The 12,616-nt window shown below is 36.3% G+C and overlaps 1 long non-coding RNA gene across 1 annotated transcript; it reads left to right on the top strand.

The window, feature by feature from the left end:
• On the top strand, window positions 5,420-8,162 carry LOC109222996. The gene is made up of 5 exons (XR_002067492.1): window positions 5,420-5,614; window positions 5,719-5,949; window positions 6,810-7,129; window positions 7,638-7,712; window positions 8,077-8,162. It is a non-coding gene; the product is annotated as an uncharacterized LOC109222996 (long non-coding RNA).

A 12,616-nucleotide genomic window follows, 5' to 3' on the forward strand; every position in this document is an offset into this window, starting at 1 on the left:
CCAAACTCAGAAACCCAAGATTTGAACTAAGAAATTAGGGTTTTCAACATAGGCGAGTTGGAAAGGGAGTAAAATCATAGAATCAGTCGAAATATGCAAGAGATAGAAGTTTTAAACATAAAGAATCGGTTTAAAAAAAGTTTTAGAAGAAGTTTCGAAAACCCTAATTTGAGAAGAAGGTAAAAACACTTTGAAATCGATGATTCTTGTAAGAGTTACGAGGATAGTGTAAAACATCAAAGAAACAGACTCAAATTGTTTAAAATCGTACAGGTCTAGGAGTTGTAAGCAAAAAATTAGGGTTTCAGAAGAAACCCAAGGATAGATGAAAGAATCTGTCAAAATCTCAAGGATCGTAACAAGTATAGCAGGATTTCGCTTGGAATCATACTGAAGTAGCCAAGAACAGACCACATGGAAAACCCTAGACGCAAGTTAGCGTGGCCCAGGGCCCTTGAAGACCTCAGAGAAGGTGAGCATGGCAATAGAGGAGCCATTGGACGCTTAGGGGTTGGAGGGTGGTCACCGGAGAAGGGAGGCGGCGGTTGAAGGAAATAGGGTTAGGTTGAGGGGTTGAGAGAGGAGAAGAGATGAGAGAATATAGAGGCGGCGGATTTGAGAAATGAGATANCCAAGAACAGACCAGATGGCAAACTAGATGCAAGTTAGCGTGGCCCAGGGCTCTTGAAGACCTCAGAGAAGGTGAGCATGGCAATAGAGGAACCATTGGAGGCTTAGGGGTTTGGAAGGTGGTCACCGGAGAAGACCGGAGAAGGGAGGCGGCGGTTGAAGGAAATAGGGTTAGGTTGAGGGGTTGAGAGAGGAGAAGAGATGAGAGAATATAGAGGCGGCGGATTTGAGAAATGAGATAGGGTTAGGGGGCTGTTTAGGATAAAAAAGGAAAGAACTCATGAGGGCCGTTGATCTTTTAGATCAACGGCCAGGATTTAACGGGTCTTGGGTTGGGTAGGCGGGCTTAGGGCTTGGGTCGGGTGTTTTTAATCTGAAATTGGGTTGGGGTTGGGTTTAAATTGGGCTACAATTGAAATCAAATCTGGCTATATTTTAAATAGCCACTTTTCCCCTATATAATTTATAATAAAGAATAAATAATTTTGGAAAATAATTTTGTGTACTAAAATGATTTAAAATAGATATTTAACATTTTAAAAATATAGGAGATCAATTTTACGCATATAAAGGTAGTTATACATTAAATGGGCTAATATTGTAATTATATGCAATTTAGTTTAAAAAATACCAAATGCAATTATAAAAAACTGCATAAAGATATTTTATCCATATTTTGGCCTAGATAAGAATTAAATGACTAAATCACCATAACAATAATTTGGAGAATAATTATTGGGGATTTTATGAATAAAAGGGAAGGAAATAAATCAATTTAAATCCCTAAAATTATGGAAAAAATTATAAAACCTTGTGCATGCTTATATATGCATGTATATGCTATTTTGAAGGTATTTATGCATATTTAAAATATATAGGGAAAAATTGGGTATCAATAGCGTTCATCTCCCTCGCTGCCGGTTGGTCACCCCTTATCTGTTTAACCCCCTCGGGCGTTGGAAACTTCAACAATTGATGGTATGTTGATGGTAAAGCTTTTATCTCGTGCAACCATGGTCTTCCTAGAATAATGTTATATCCCATATCACCGTCTACCACTTCGAAAAGAGTTGTTTTCATTACCCCTTCAGCGTTTGTGGGAAGCAAAATTTCTCCTCTGATTGTCACGCTCGCGAGGTTGAATCTGGCGAGGAGTTTTGTGGCCGAAATAATATTTCCAGTGATTTTAGCTTGCTCCAATACTCTTCATTGTATGATATTAGCCGAACTTACTGGATCCACTAGAACACGTTTAATTTTAAAATCTAGCACATTTAAAGAAATTACCAATGCGTCGTTGTGTGATAGTAGCAATCCATCTGCGTCCTCCTTTGTGAAAGTGATATCGTCTTCGGCTACTTCCCGGAGCCTCTTGCTATGGGTTATTGATACTTTCGTCTTTTTTGCTGCTGAGAAGGTGACTCCGTTGATTTCATTCCCTCTGAAGATCATGTTGATCGTTTGGCGGGGGGGGATCATCTTCTGCCTTTGAGGATTCCAGATTGAGGATTCCACATTATTATCCCAGTTACGACCATAATTGTTCTTAGCTCGGTCACTTAAGAACTCTTTGAGATGACCATTCTTCAACAGTGTTGCCACTTCTTCCCAGAGATGTCGACAGTCCCCAGTCCGGTGGCCATTTGTCCCGTGGTATTCACACCACAAGTTGGGATCTCTTTGGCTGGGATCAGATCTCATTGGTTTCAGGAACTGTGCTTATTTGATGTTTTTCATGGCTGACACTAAATCTACTAAGCTGACGTTGAAATTGTATTCCGATAGCTTGGGGTATGAGGGATCCCGTGACCGTAATGCTTCTTTATCCTGTAGTGATTTATTGTTCCTTCTGCAATCAGTCCTTCTGTCGATGGCAAACCTGCCCGTTGTTCGAAAGCCTCTGCCGCGGCATTCGGTTCATTCGTAGGGCAAAAACCGGCCCCTCAAAGGTCGTCTGTCCGAGTCAAAATTGTCTTTTCATTTTTCTTTGTTCTTCTCTCGTCCTTTGGTCGACGATGGAAAGCCAACTTGATCATCTTCGATCCTTATCTTTGATTCGTACCGGTTGTGGACATCTGCCTAAGTCGTTGCTTGAAACTCCAGTAGGCTTTCCTTCAGTTTCCGGGAAGCATCTGTACTTCTCGAATTGAATCCCTTGGTGAATGCTTCAGTTGCCCACTCATCAGGGACAACCAGGAGCAACATTCTCTCCTTCTGGAATCGGGTAACGAACTCCCGAAGCAACTCGGATTCTCCTTGCGCAATCCTGAATATGTCGGCCTTTCGGGCCTGTACTTTTCTGGCACCGGCATGAGCCTTGATGAAAGAATTCGCGAGCATCTCAAAGGATTCTATGGAATGCTCGGGTAACAACGAATACCACATCAAGGCTCCTCTCTCGAGAGTCTCTCCAAATTTTTTCAGCAAAACAGATTCAATTTCACGAGGAGCTAAATCATTTCCCTTCACTGCCGTTGTATAGGTGGTAATATGCTCCTGAAGGTCTGAAGTTCCATCGTACTTTGGCACGTTGGGCATTTTAAACGGCTTTGGAATTAGTTCTGGTGCTGCGCTCGGTTCGTTTGGTAACTGAGTATATTTCTTTGAGTCCGGTCCTTCCATCACAGGTGGTGCACTCGAAATTTGGTCCATGTGGGCATTTACTTCCCTCATAAACCGTAGGAGTTCATTTTTAAAGGGGTCATTTTCGTTATTGGGACCGGATCTGCTCCCCCCAGCCCCATCGGAACCAACTTCGCCCCTCGGGGTGTTGTTGTCGACCCTCGACGTTGTTTGATTCGCAGGAGCGCCGGGAGGAACCAGATCTCGTCTATGCGCATTGTTTGAAGCCCTCGACAGTGCGTGCTTCAACACCGTCATAACTTTATCCTGTTGCGTGAGGTGACCTAGAATGATCACCTGTTGCTCTTGCAAGACCCTTACCGCGTCAATGACATGTTCCTCCTCAACATTATCATGTGTCGTCTCCCGAACATGTCGAAGGTATTGCCTGTCATACACCGGTGTGGCATCGTTTCCCTCGTCGTGGGTGTCACTGATTGAGTCCTCAAAATGAGGTTGATCCCCTCGAATCTCGGGATTGTGCGCGTTATCTGCCATTTCTTATGATTTTTTCTCTAAAACAAGATAATCAAAACACGTTAGTAAAAAAAGCACGGACCAATTTAATTGCACGGCTGTTTAGGTCTCACGGTGGGCGCCAAACTGTTTACCCGTAAAATGGTACAATTAAATTTATACGTGGTTTCTAGACAAGTGAATTAATTTGATCATGAAATAATAAAATAATTGAAGAAATATGTAGTACTTAGCCTTGAGATGGAGAAGAAATAACAGAAACACAGGGGTTCCGGGCACAACAATAATGAAACAAAAAAAGCAAGAGAATAAAATTGTATTAAGCTTTGGATAGAATATAGTATAAGTGCTTTAGAGAATTCCTCCTCCTTACAATGATAAATGAGCTCACTATTTATAGCTATGTCTAGGGAAGGAGTTCCTGGGATCGTATCCCTCTTTAATGTCAATTATGAGGGTCATTGATGAAGATATAACGGTAAGCATAAATGCCAAATTCCTGGTAACGGGAAATCGTATTTAATGCCATGGAATATTTCCTATTAAATGCTACCGGCCGAGGAGTATTTATGACATCTTTATGAGCGTTATTCTTCCCGGTGACAGACGGAACAGTTGCCTTCGGTATTGGACATCCCCCTCTCTTAGGTTCCACGTGTTCCCTTTTTGGACGGCCACGTGGCATAGCGTACTTTACCCTATACACATACACACCCATTTTTATCGATTATTATTTTTGGATGCGACTAAAAATACAGAATTATTATTGGCATTTGGGTTAGCTGGAGTGGGCTGATTGGGAAGAATGGACCAGAGAGGGGCTAAATGGACTGTGCTATAATGGGCTAAAGCCTAAATGTTCCGTTACCTAATTCCTTTCGGGGTAAAATTCAGAAAAGCCATTTTCGTAATTATAAAAGTAGCCGTTCAGTTTTATTATTTACTTTTTTTAGCCATTATATAGAAATTATATACTGATTATGCATAGTTATACACGTACTGTACATATATTACACATTCATCGGCATTCTTAGTTTAAGTAATTGAGTGAACTGCTATTTAGGTTAATTCTTCACCGCCATTGTCCTGGAATTTCAATGTCGTGCAATTTTACTTTGAAACTTGAAATTCCAAAGTATTACTAGTTATTTTTCAAAGTCAGAGGCTGTAAAATGGCATGTGGTCGCTTTTTTTACGTTCTTTTGCTACCTAAAAAAGAAAGAAAAAAAACCGTAAAAAGTTGCATTATAAGCTCGGATAGAAAGATTGTGAATAATAAAAGAAAATGCCCTCATTTATTTTCTATAAATAACTGATAGTTTTGCTTTTCAGAAAATTCTACTTACATTATCTATATTTACTTAAAAGGAAAAAAGTCAGCCCTAAAAATTTGCCAAGTGTTCCACATATAAAATGCAATGTAGCAATTTTCGGACAAATTAGTTATTTTAGGTAAAATTAATTTTTCTTTTTAAATTTTGAATTTGAAAATAATTAATTAGGTATTCTATATTTAAAAAAGAAGAAGTAGTTTCTACGTTATTTTATATTTAAAAAAAAAGAAGTAGTTTTTACGTTTATTTTAAGAAAACGCCGTTCCTAATAAATAGGTATATAGATACATTTTGAAACCTTGAAGAACGGCAATCGGGAACGCCATTTTCACCTATTTGCCCTAAAAATTTCATCCTCCAAATCCGGCACCTCAATCCCACGATGTCTCACCACGATATCAACTCCTTATCCACGAACTCTTTTGCCCTGGATTCCAATAACATGATTTCACATTTTTATCAAATGAGTTCTACTTTTACAGTATATAGTTTCTGTTCTTTCTCCATCGTGTGCATATCAAACAGCAATTGTAGATTACAAGAGGTGATTGGTATGATTTGTGTTTCATGATCTTTATTTTGTATTCCTTTAACAGATAATTTCCGTGAAGTTTTAGTTTCTACTTATATTTACAAATACTTCTGTCTATTTCAGGATATAATGGCGGATGAAATTAATTTCGTTAGTGAAATTAACAGCACGCCAATGAATTGGAAGTTAAAGGTTCGTATTGTTAGGCTTTGGAAGAATCTGAATCGCGACAAGCCTGACAACCCTTTTTCGATTGAGATTGTTCTGATGCAAGACAGAGCATTAGAATTTGGTATAGAATGGAATTCCAAGGCTTTAGATCAGAAGCTTTACAATTCACTTGTATTAGAACAAGTAAGCATTGAATAGAACCTCATAATCTCCTCTATTCTTGCATCTAAGCCAACTTGAATTGTTGCTTAAAAGTAAATTTTACCAGTAAATAATTGAGAGTAGTTTTAATTTTTAACATTTTCTTATCTTTTCTGATTGGAGTTTCCAATTTTCAGAAATATATCATTCTATTTTTCTGTTGCTTGACTATGCACATTTCAAATACGTTTGCCTATGCCTACCCATTTCTCGCACAACTTCTACTTTTTTGGTAGACTTGGGCAATCCAATGCTTATGAAGATATTAGTAGATCAAATTAAATGAGAAGAAGAAACATCTAATACTACATCTGTGTACATTGTGAAGAGCAAAATTAGCTATTCCGACTTCTACTGTAAGATCACTAGAAACATCAGATAATGGCCTGCAACAGAAGATATTGTCAACGATCAAAAGTTAGAAAGAAGAAGTGTGTCGAGAAACTGCTCATGTATAGTAATCTTTATTGTTTCTTTTAGGATCCGATGGAACTTTAAAATCTTAGAGTTTAAGTTCCATCACAAATTCACAATCAATTTCTAAAGTTATAACTATATTGCCATCTTCACTTAGTCAGCACCTAAATATGGTCTGTCATAATGCATATTTGGAAGATATAAAGTCTGCGCTAACTCATAAATTCAGATATTTTGGTGTTCGTAGAGTTTAATTTTTTTTTTCTTGCATTAAATTATTCTATGATCCATATAGTAAGAAATGTAATCTTCTTCCTCTAAGTGAAAATTTTTGTGATGCATTGTAGAAACTCCCCTTTTATAATATGATAGAATTAGTATCTACGTGACTAAAGCATACAAAAAAAAATTATAAACTCATGCAGCTCAGGTTTTTGTGTCAATGTGCTGCAAAGGGAACCAAATGATGCGAAATTTGTGTGCAATATTGAGCTGTAACTTTGGCTACTTTGGTCCGACATGGAGTGTGAAGATCAGAACTTTCTGTCATTTAGTGCGACACCTTGTGCGAGACGCAGTATTTGACACAAAAGCTAATGAGAATATTGGATCTTACCAACGGGAGCACCAACATGAAGCTAAAATTGCAAATAAGCAATAAAATGAGCTATCAAAGTGAAAAAGAAAATGGAATTTCTCATGGCTATAAAAACTCTGAAAGAGGACAGAGATCAGAGCAAATGGTGTAAGTTTTTTTTTTTTTGCCAAATTTTTTCTCTGTATCCATAAAAATTGCCCAAGAAAGCACAACTACATGTTGTATGTTATAGATAAATTACATTAATTTTGCTAAGCCAAAAGCTTAAGCTAAGTGCAATAGTATTTCGTTGTAATGATAAGTGCAATACTTTGAAGCTTTAAATAATTTTGAAAAATATGACTATTGATGCAATAAGCTTTTTGTTTAATTACTTTTTGTTTATACTTTAATTATTTAGTTGTAATGATAAGTGCAATACTTTATAGCTATGCCTCCTTCAAGTCAGCAGACAACACTATTCGCATGTTTTAATGATGAAACCTCACTTTTGGGGAGTGGGATTGCCTATTCATATCTTTGAGGGCCATACTGCTGCTGTTGTGCTTTGTGTACATGTCTGAGAGTAACTGACATGGTTGCTTGCTTTTGTTGTCCACCCTTATTTATGTTGATAAGGTAACCTATGGTGTTTGATAAAAAAATTTTGTTCCAGTGGTCCCCAGATAAATCATCAGTCTTTGGAAGTTCTGCAGAAGATGGTATCCTGAATATCTGGGACCGTGAGAAGGTTAGAAACCCCATCTTCTTCACTTGATCAAAGCCGAAAGGCTGATAAATGTATTTTTTTTTTTAAATTTTTGTAGCTCAAAGAAATATCTTTGTTGTATAAATTTAATCGAGATGTAGATAGTTGTTCGTGCTGGCGGACTTTCAACAGTGTTAGCCGTTTTAGAATGGCTGTACTAAGTGTTGCCATCTTTTTATACAACTATGTATGTGTAGTTGAGGGTGGATTCACCTGGAGCAATAAAGAAAACATATTGTTCGTAAAATCTTCTAACATTTCACATTCTTTTGTTTCACTAAGAATACCAAATGTTATACTTATTGTATTTCATCTAATAGTCTGCAACATACATTTGTTTCTACAGGTAAGAAAAGTTACCTTACGTATGCAACAGAGAATTTTGCCTCAGCTGTAAAGGAACATGTAGCTTCTGATGAAGGTATTTTCGGTTGCAACAACATTACTGTTATGTCTGTAAGTGACATAAAATCTTGATGACAATTAATATTTTTAATGTATGCATTTCATCTAAGACTTAAAACTGCTATATAGATTATGCTAACAAGAATTGGGTATTTCCAAGATCTTAGTTATCCATGTGAGTCATCATTTATATCATCAACAACATGACTGACTTGCTCATGTTCTCATATACTTTTGATCCAAAGTATACCACAACAAGAGGTGATGTCTTAATTATTGTGAATTACACATGTATAACTGTTCTTTATTTTTTCTGATAATAACTTGAGACAAATTTCTGCTTTTTCAGGTGGACTAATCCTTTTTTAAGCCAAGTACTTCTGTAGCATTACTCCGGTATGTTGTAACAGCGAAGCTATCCAAATTTACACATAATTGCTAATTTAGTTAAAAATGCTGTAATATCGGACGTATGTTCTCTTGGATTTGGTGTTTATCCAAATTGACTATAACAAAACTCTCGGTTATTTTATATCTACTATGAATATATGTTTGATTATTGGTTGAGATTTTGTATCATTATTTTACTTTCCCTGCAACTACGGATGATGTGTATATGAACTGGAAGTGAATTTTGAAAAATCTACTTTAGCTTTTGGTTTATTACAGTTACCAACCTTCTCTACTAATCCTGTTTTTATGCATAAATATTGGTGGTCCTAGCATAGACACAATCCTATGAAATTTATTATATATATGTTTTTGATTTAATTCTTTTGAATGTGATCACTAAATTTAGTCTACAATAAAGACATGTTTCTACTATATTATTTTTTTTTTGAAACAATCCGCGCATCGCGCGGGTGCGTATACTAGTGGGATTAGGTAGGATGACAGTGAGAATTGATCCCGCACAAAATTAATGGACAACATTTTTTACGGTCCGTAATAAATGACCTTTTAGCTTTATCACGTTGATTTAAAATAAATATCCTTTTTACATAATTAAGAACGAATTAACTTTAGCTTTTAAAATTTACTCTTATTTACATGCATATCCTAATGTGTCAAGTTAATAATATATAAATTTCAATTAAAGATAATTGATCGCTTATTGTGGATGGAAGGGAGTAGTTTTAATAACTATAATGTTGGCCAATTCCACAGAAGTATTTGCTAAGAGCTCGGCAGCAAGCAACAATGTCAGAAAGGTTTTTTTGGCTGCTTCATTGTTTTATCTCCTTCTCAATTACTGCCTTTTAAACTATTCACTAAAAGTCACATGCAATACATGTGAGCCCTACTTAGGACAATGGTTGAACATAGAAGCAAGTAGTAGGTTATTGGGTACAATAATGAAGTTAATTTGTATAACTCTTTTTCAAAGGGGAGAAAGAAAAAGAAAAAGAAACTCTCTTCAAAAGAACACATCATTAATTTAGAGAAACGCTACTCAGAATGGATCTACAAGAAATGCACTAAACTAAAGGATGGTTATGGTATAGTGTGAAATAAGTCAGTTATAACTAAACCTGTTAAACGGGCCGGGCCAACCCTGCTTGACCCGGTTCAGTCCGGGTTAGCCCGGTTCGCTGGGGTGGGACGGGTTTGGCAGGGTTAGGGGTGGAGCCGGACGGGGGTGGGGCTATTTTGGTAACCGGTGCCCCGGAACCCGGTTAGCCCAATTACCCACTACCGGATTTTTATCGAGCTACAACCTGATCTAGCCCGATTATCATTAGACAATTTTATTTTATTTTTTGATCGTTGCCAACGATCAAATTTAAATACGACCGTTGGACAATGGCCATTTTTTGTATTTTTGGTCATTTCGGCGTACCCCCTTTAAGAAAATAGCCTCCCCCATAATTCTGCTATTACACTATTAAAATTACATCTACACCTACCACTTTCTGAAATATTTCATGTGAGGCGTACATGTCATATTTATAATTTAATTGTTAAGAGTGACCTTGAATTATTTAGAAATGAGATCACTTTAGTTAGAAGAGCTGTTGGTGTAATTCAAGAAAATAATAGAAGTGCTAGATTAAATGCATTTAAGGATAAATATGTACAATATGGATTAAAATCAAGACTCATGCCTGAAGAAATAGTTAGTAGGTGAAATTATACTTATTTATTCTTAAGATGTTGTTATAAATATAAAATGCCTATAACTGAAGTTTCTAATTGTCATTGTACCAATCCTAACCGTTTGTTAACATCTAGAACTTGGGATGTCATTGAAGATGTTGCAAAAATTTTGCAAAAATTTTATGTAGCTACACTTGAGTTTCTGGAGCTTATTATCCTACTATTACAAATGATTTAGTTTATAGTGCTGAAATTTCTCTTTTACTCCATTATTTGAAGAAGAATGAACGATATAGTTATGTTGTTGAGTCTATGCTAGATAAATTTAAGAATTTTTTTTATCCAATTTCCCCTATTTACCTAATTGGTGCTATTTTAAACCCTCCTATCAAAATGGTCACTTGTCGCCAATTAATCACTGCTTTATATGTTTATATGGATATTGGACCAACTGAAACCCCTGATGTTGAAACTTGTATTTCTGATCTACACAAACATTTACAAATTTTATATAATTATTATGCTAACATTGGTGATGCTTCTGCTGTTGTAGATGCAAATATTCCTTCAAGTTTAGTTTCAACATCAGCATCTGGTACTTTGGAGAATAATGATGGTGTTGAAGATATTTAATTTGGTCTATACTAATAGCCTGTTTGGCCAAGTTGCAAAAATCAGTTTATTTTGAGATGTGCTTTTTTCCAAAAGTGCTTTTCTCAAAAGTACTTTTAGTGAGAAGCAGTTTGTGTTTGGCTAATTAGTTTGAAAAGCACTTCTGAGCAGCAATTAGTGTTTGGCCAAGCTTTAAAAAACTGCTTCTAAGTGTATTTTTCTCAAAAGTGCTTCTCAAAAAAAAGTACTTTTGGAGAGAAGCTACTTTTTCTGGTTCTCCAAAACTGCTTCTGCTTCTCCTCAAAAGCACTTTTTTTCCTTCCAAAAGCTTGGCCAAACACCTCAATTTTTGGCCAAAAGTGATTTTGGCCAAAAAAAAGCACTTTTGGCCAAAAAGAAGCTTGGCCGAACATGCTATAAGAGAGCATCAACAAACTAGTAGCAGGAATATTGATAAACTCCGATTCTACTTGCAAAAGTCACCAGAGACCCGCACAAAGGAATTTCTACCGCTGAGTTGGTGGAGGAGCAACTCAAATCAATTTTCTGTTCTTTAGGCCATAGCTCGAGACGTGTTAAATGTGCCGATTTCAACAGTCGTATCAGAGAGCGCATTTATCCAAGCAAGGCAGTAGCAAGGAGATACCCGTTATTAATTGGGTAGCAACGCTTTGGAAGTTCTAGCGTGCTTCAGAGATTGGATAAGATTAGAATGGCGAAATCAAGGGTGTGACGAGGTAGATGAAATGGAGGACCAAGAAATTGGAGATATAATGGTTTATGGTTCCGATCCAAACCATGCCGGAAACCAAGAACCTCATGTTGACATGGATGAACTTACAAAAATGATGCAAAGCATGTCATGTACTCTTTCTTATTTTTTATAATTGTAGTAAACTTTTAATTTGCAAGTTCAAAAATAAAATAAAAATCAAAATAGAACTTGCGAATTAATTTGAAGTATTATTTATTATTCAATGAAATATAAAACGAAAGCCTTCGGAGTTTGATCCTTATATATTGGTCTTTTTAAATAATTTTTTGTAGCCACTTACTTCCAGTTTTAAAATTTTAAAATTCAAATTTCAAATTTAAAACTTTAAACTTTAAAGTTTTTAAGTTTAATTCTAAGCCTTAAAATACTTATTTCTTTAATTAAAAGTTTGCAAATACTTAAGTATCAATAACATTGAATAAGAAAAATATAATATACTAAAAAAATAAAATAATAACCCGGCCCAGTCCGGATCCGCTAAGCTCGAACCCAAACAAGCCCTAATTAACCCGGAATTTCTCACCCCGTTAGCAGCCCGGTTAGTCAGCCCACTATCCAGCTCGAACCACTAACCGAACGGGCTATTTTTTGTCGTGTCCAGCCCGGACCAGCCTGTCCGGTAAACAGGTATAGAACTTATAACTCCTGCCTTTCTGTTCCTTTTCCCTTTTATCCCTAAGCACTGCCATAACAGCTTAACCAAATTGGAACGAAAATTGTCTGATAGGTTTCTTTTTTGGGGCAGCATTTTCTTTTTTGGAAAACTTATTCACACACGTAATAATACTAAATTAAGAAATTCAATCTTTTAAAGTAACAAAACATATCACTTAATTATGCTTTTAAGTGATAAATAATTATATACAAACATGTCTTTTCTTTATTTGATTTGTGTAAGACCGAATGCATAGTAAGTCTTGTACCATTTTCTATTATGCTTTTGTATGCTTCCACTTTTTTTGTTTTTTTTTGGTGTGTGGGTGGGGGGGGGGGGGGG

The sequence above is a fragment of the Nicotiana attenuata genome, chromosome 2 (assembly GCF_001879085.1).
Source record: "Nicotiana attenuata strain UT chromosome 2, NIATTr2, whole genome shotgun sequence".
Taxonomy (NCBI): Eukaryota; Viridiplantae; Streptophyta; class Magnoliopsida; order Solanales; family Solanaceae; genus Nicotiana; species Nicotiana attenuata.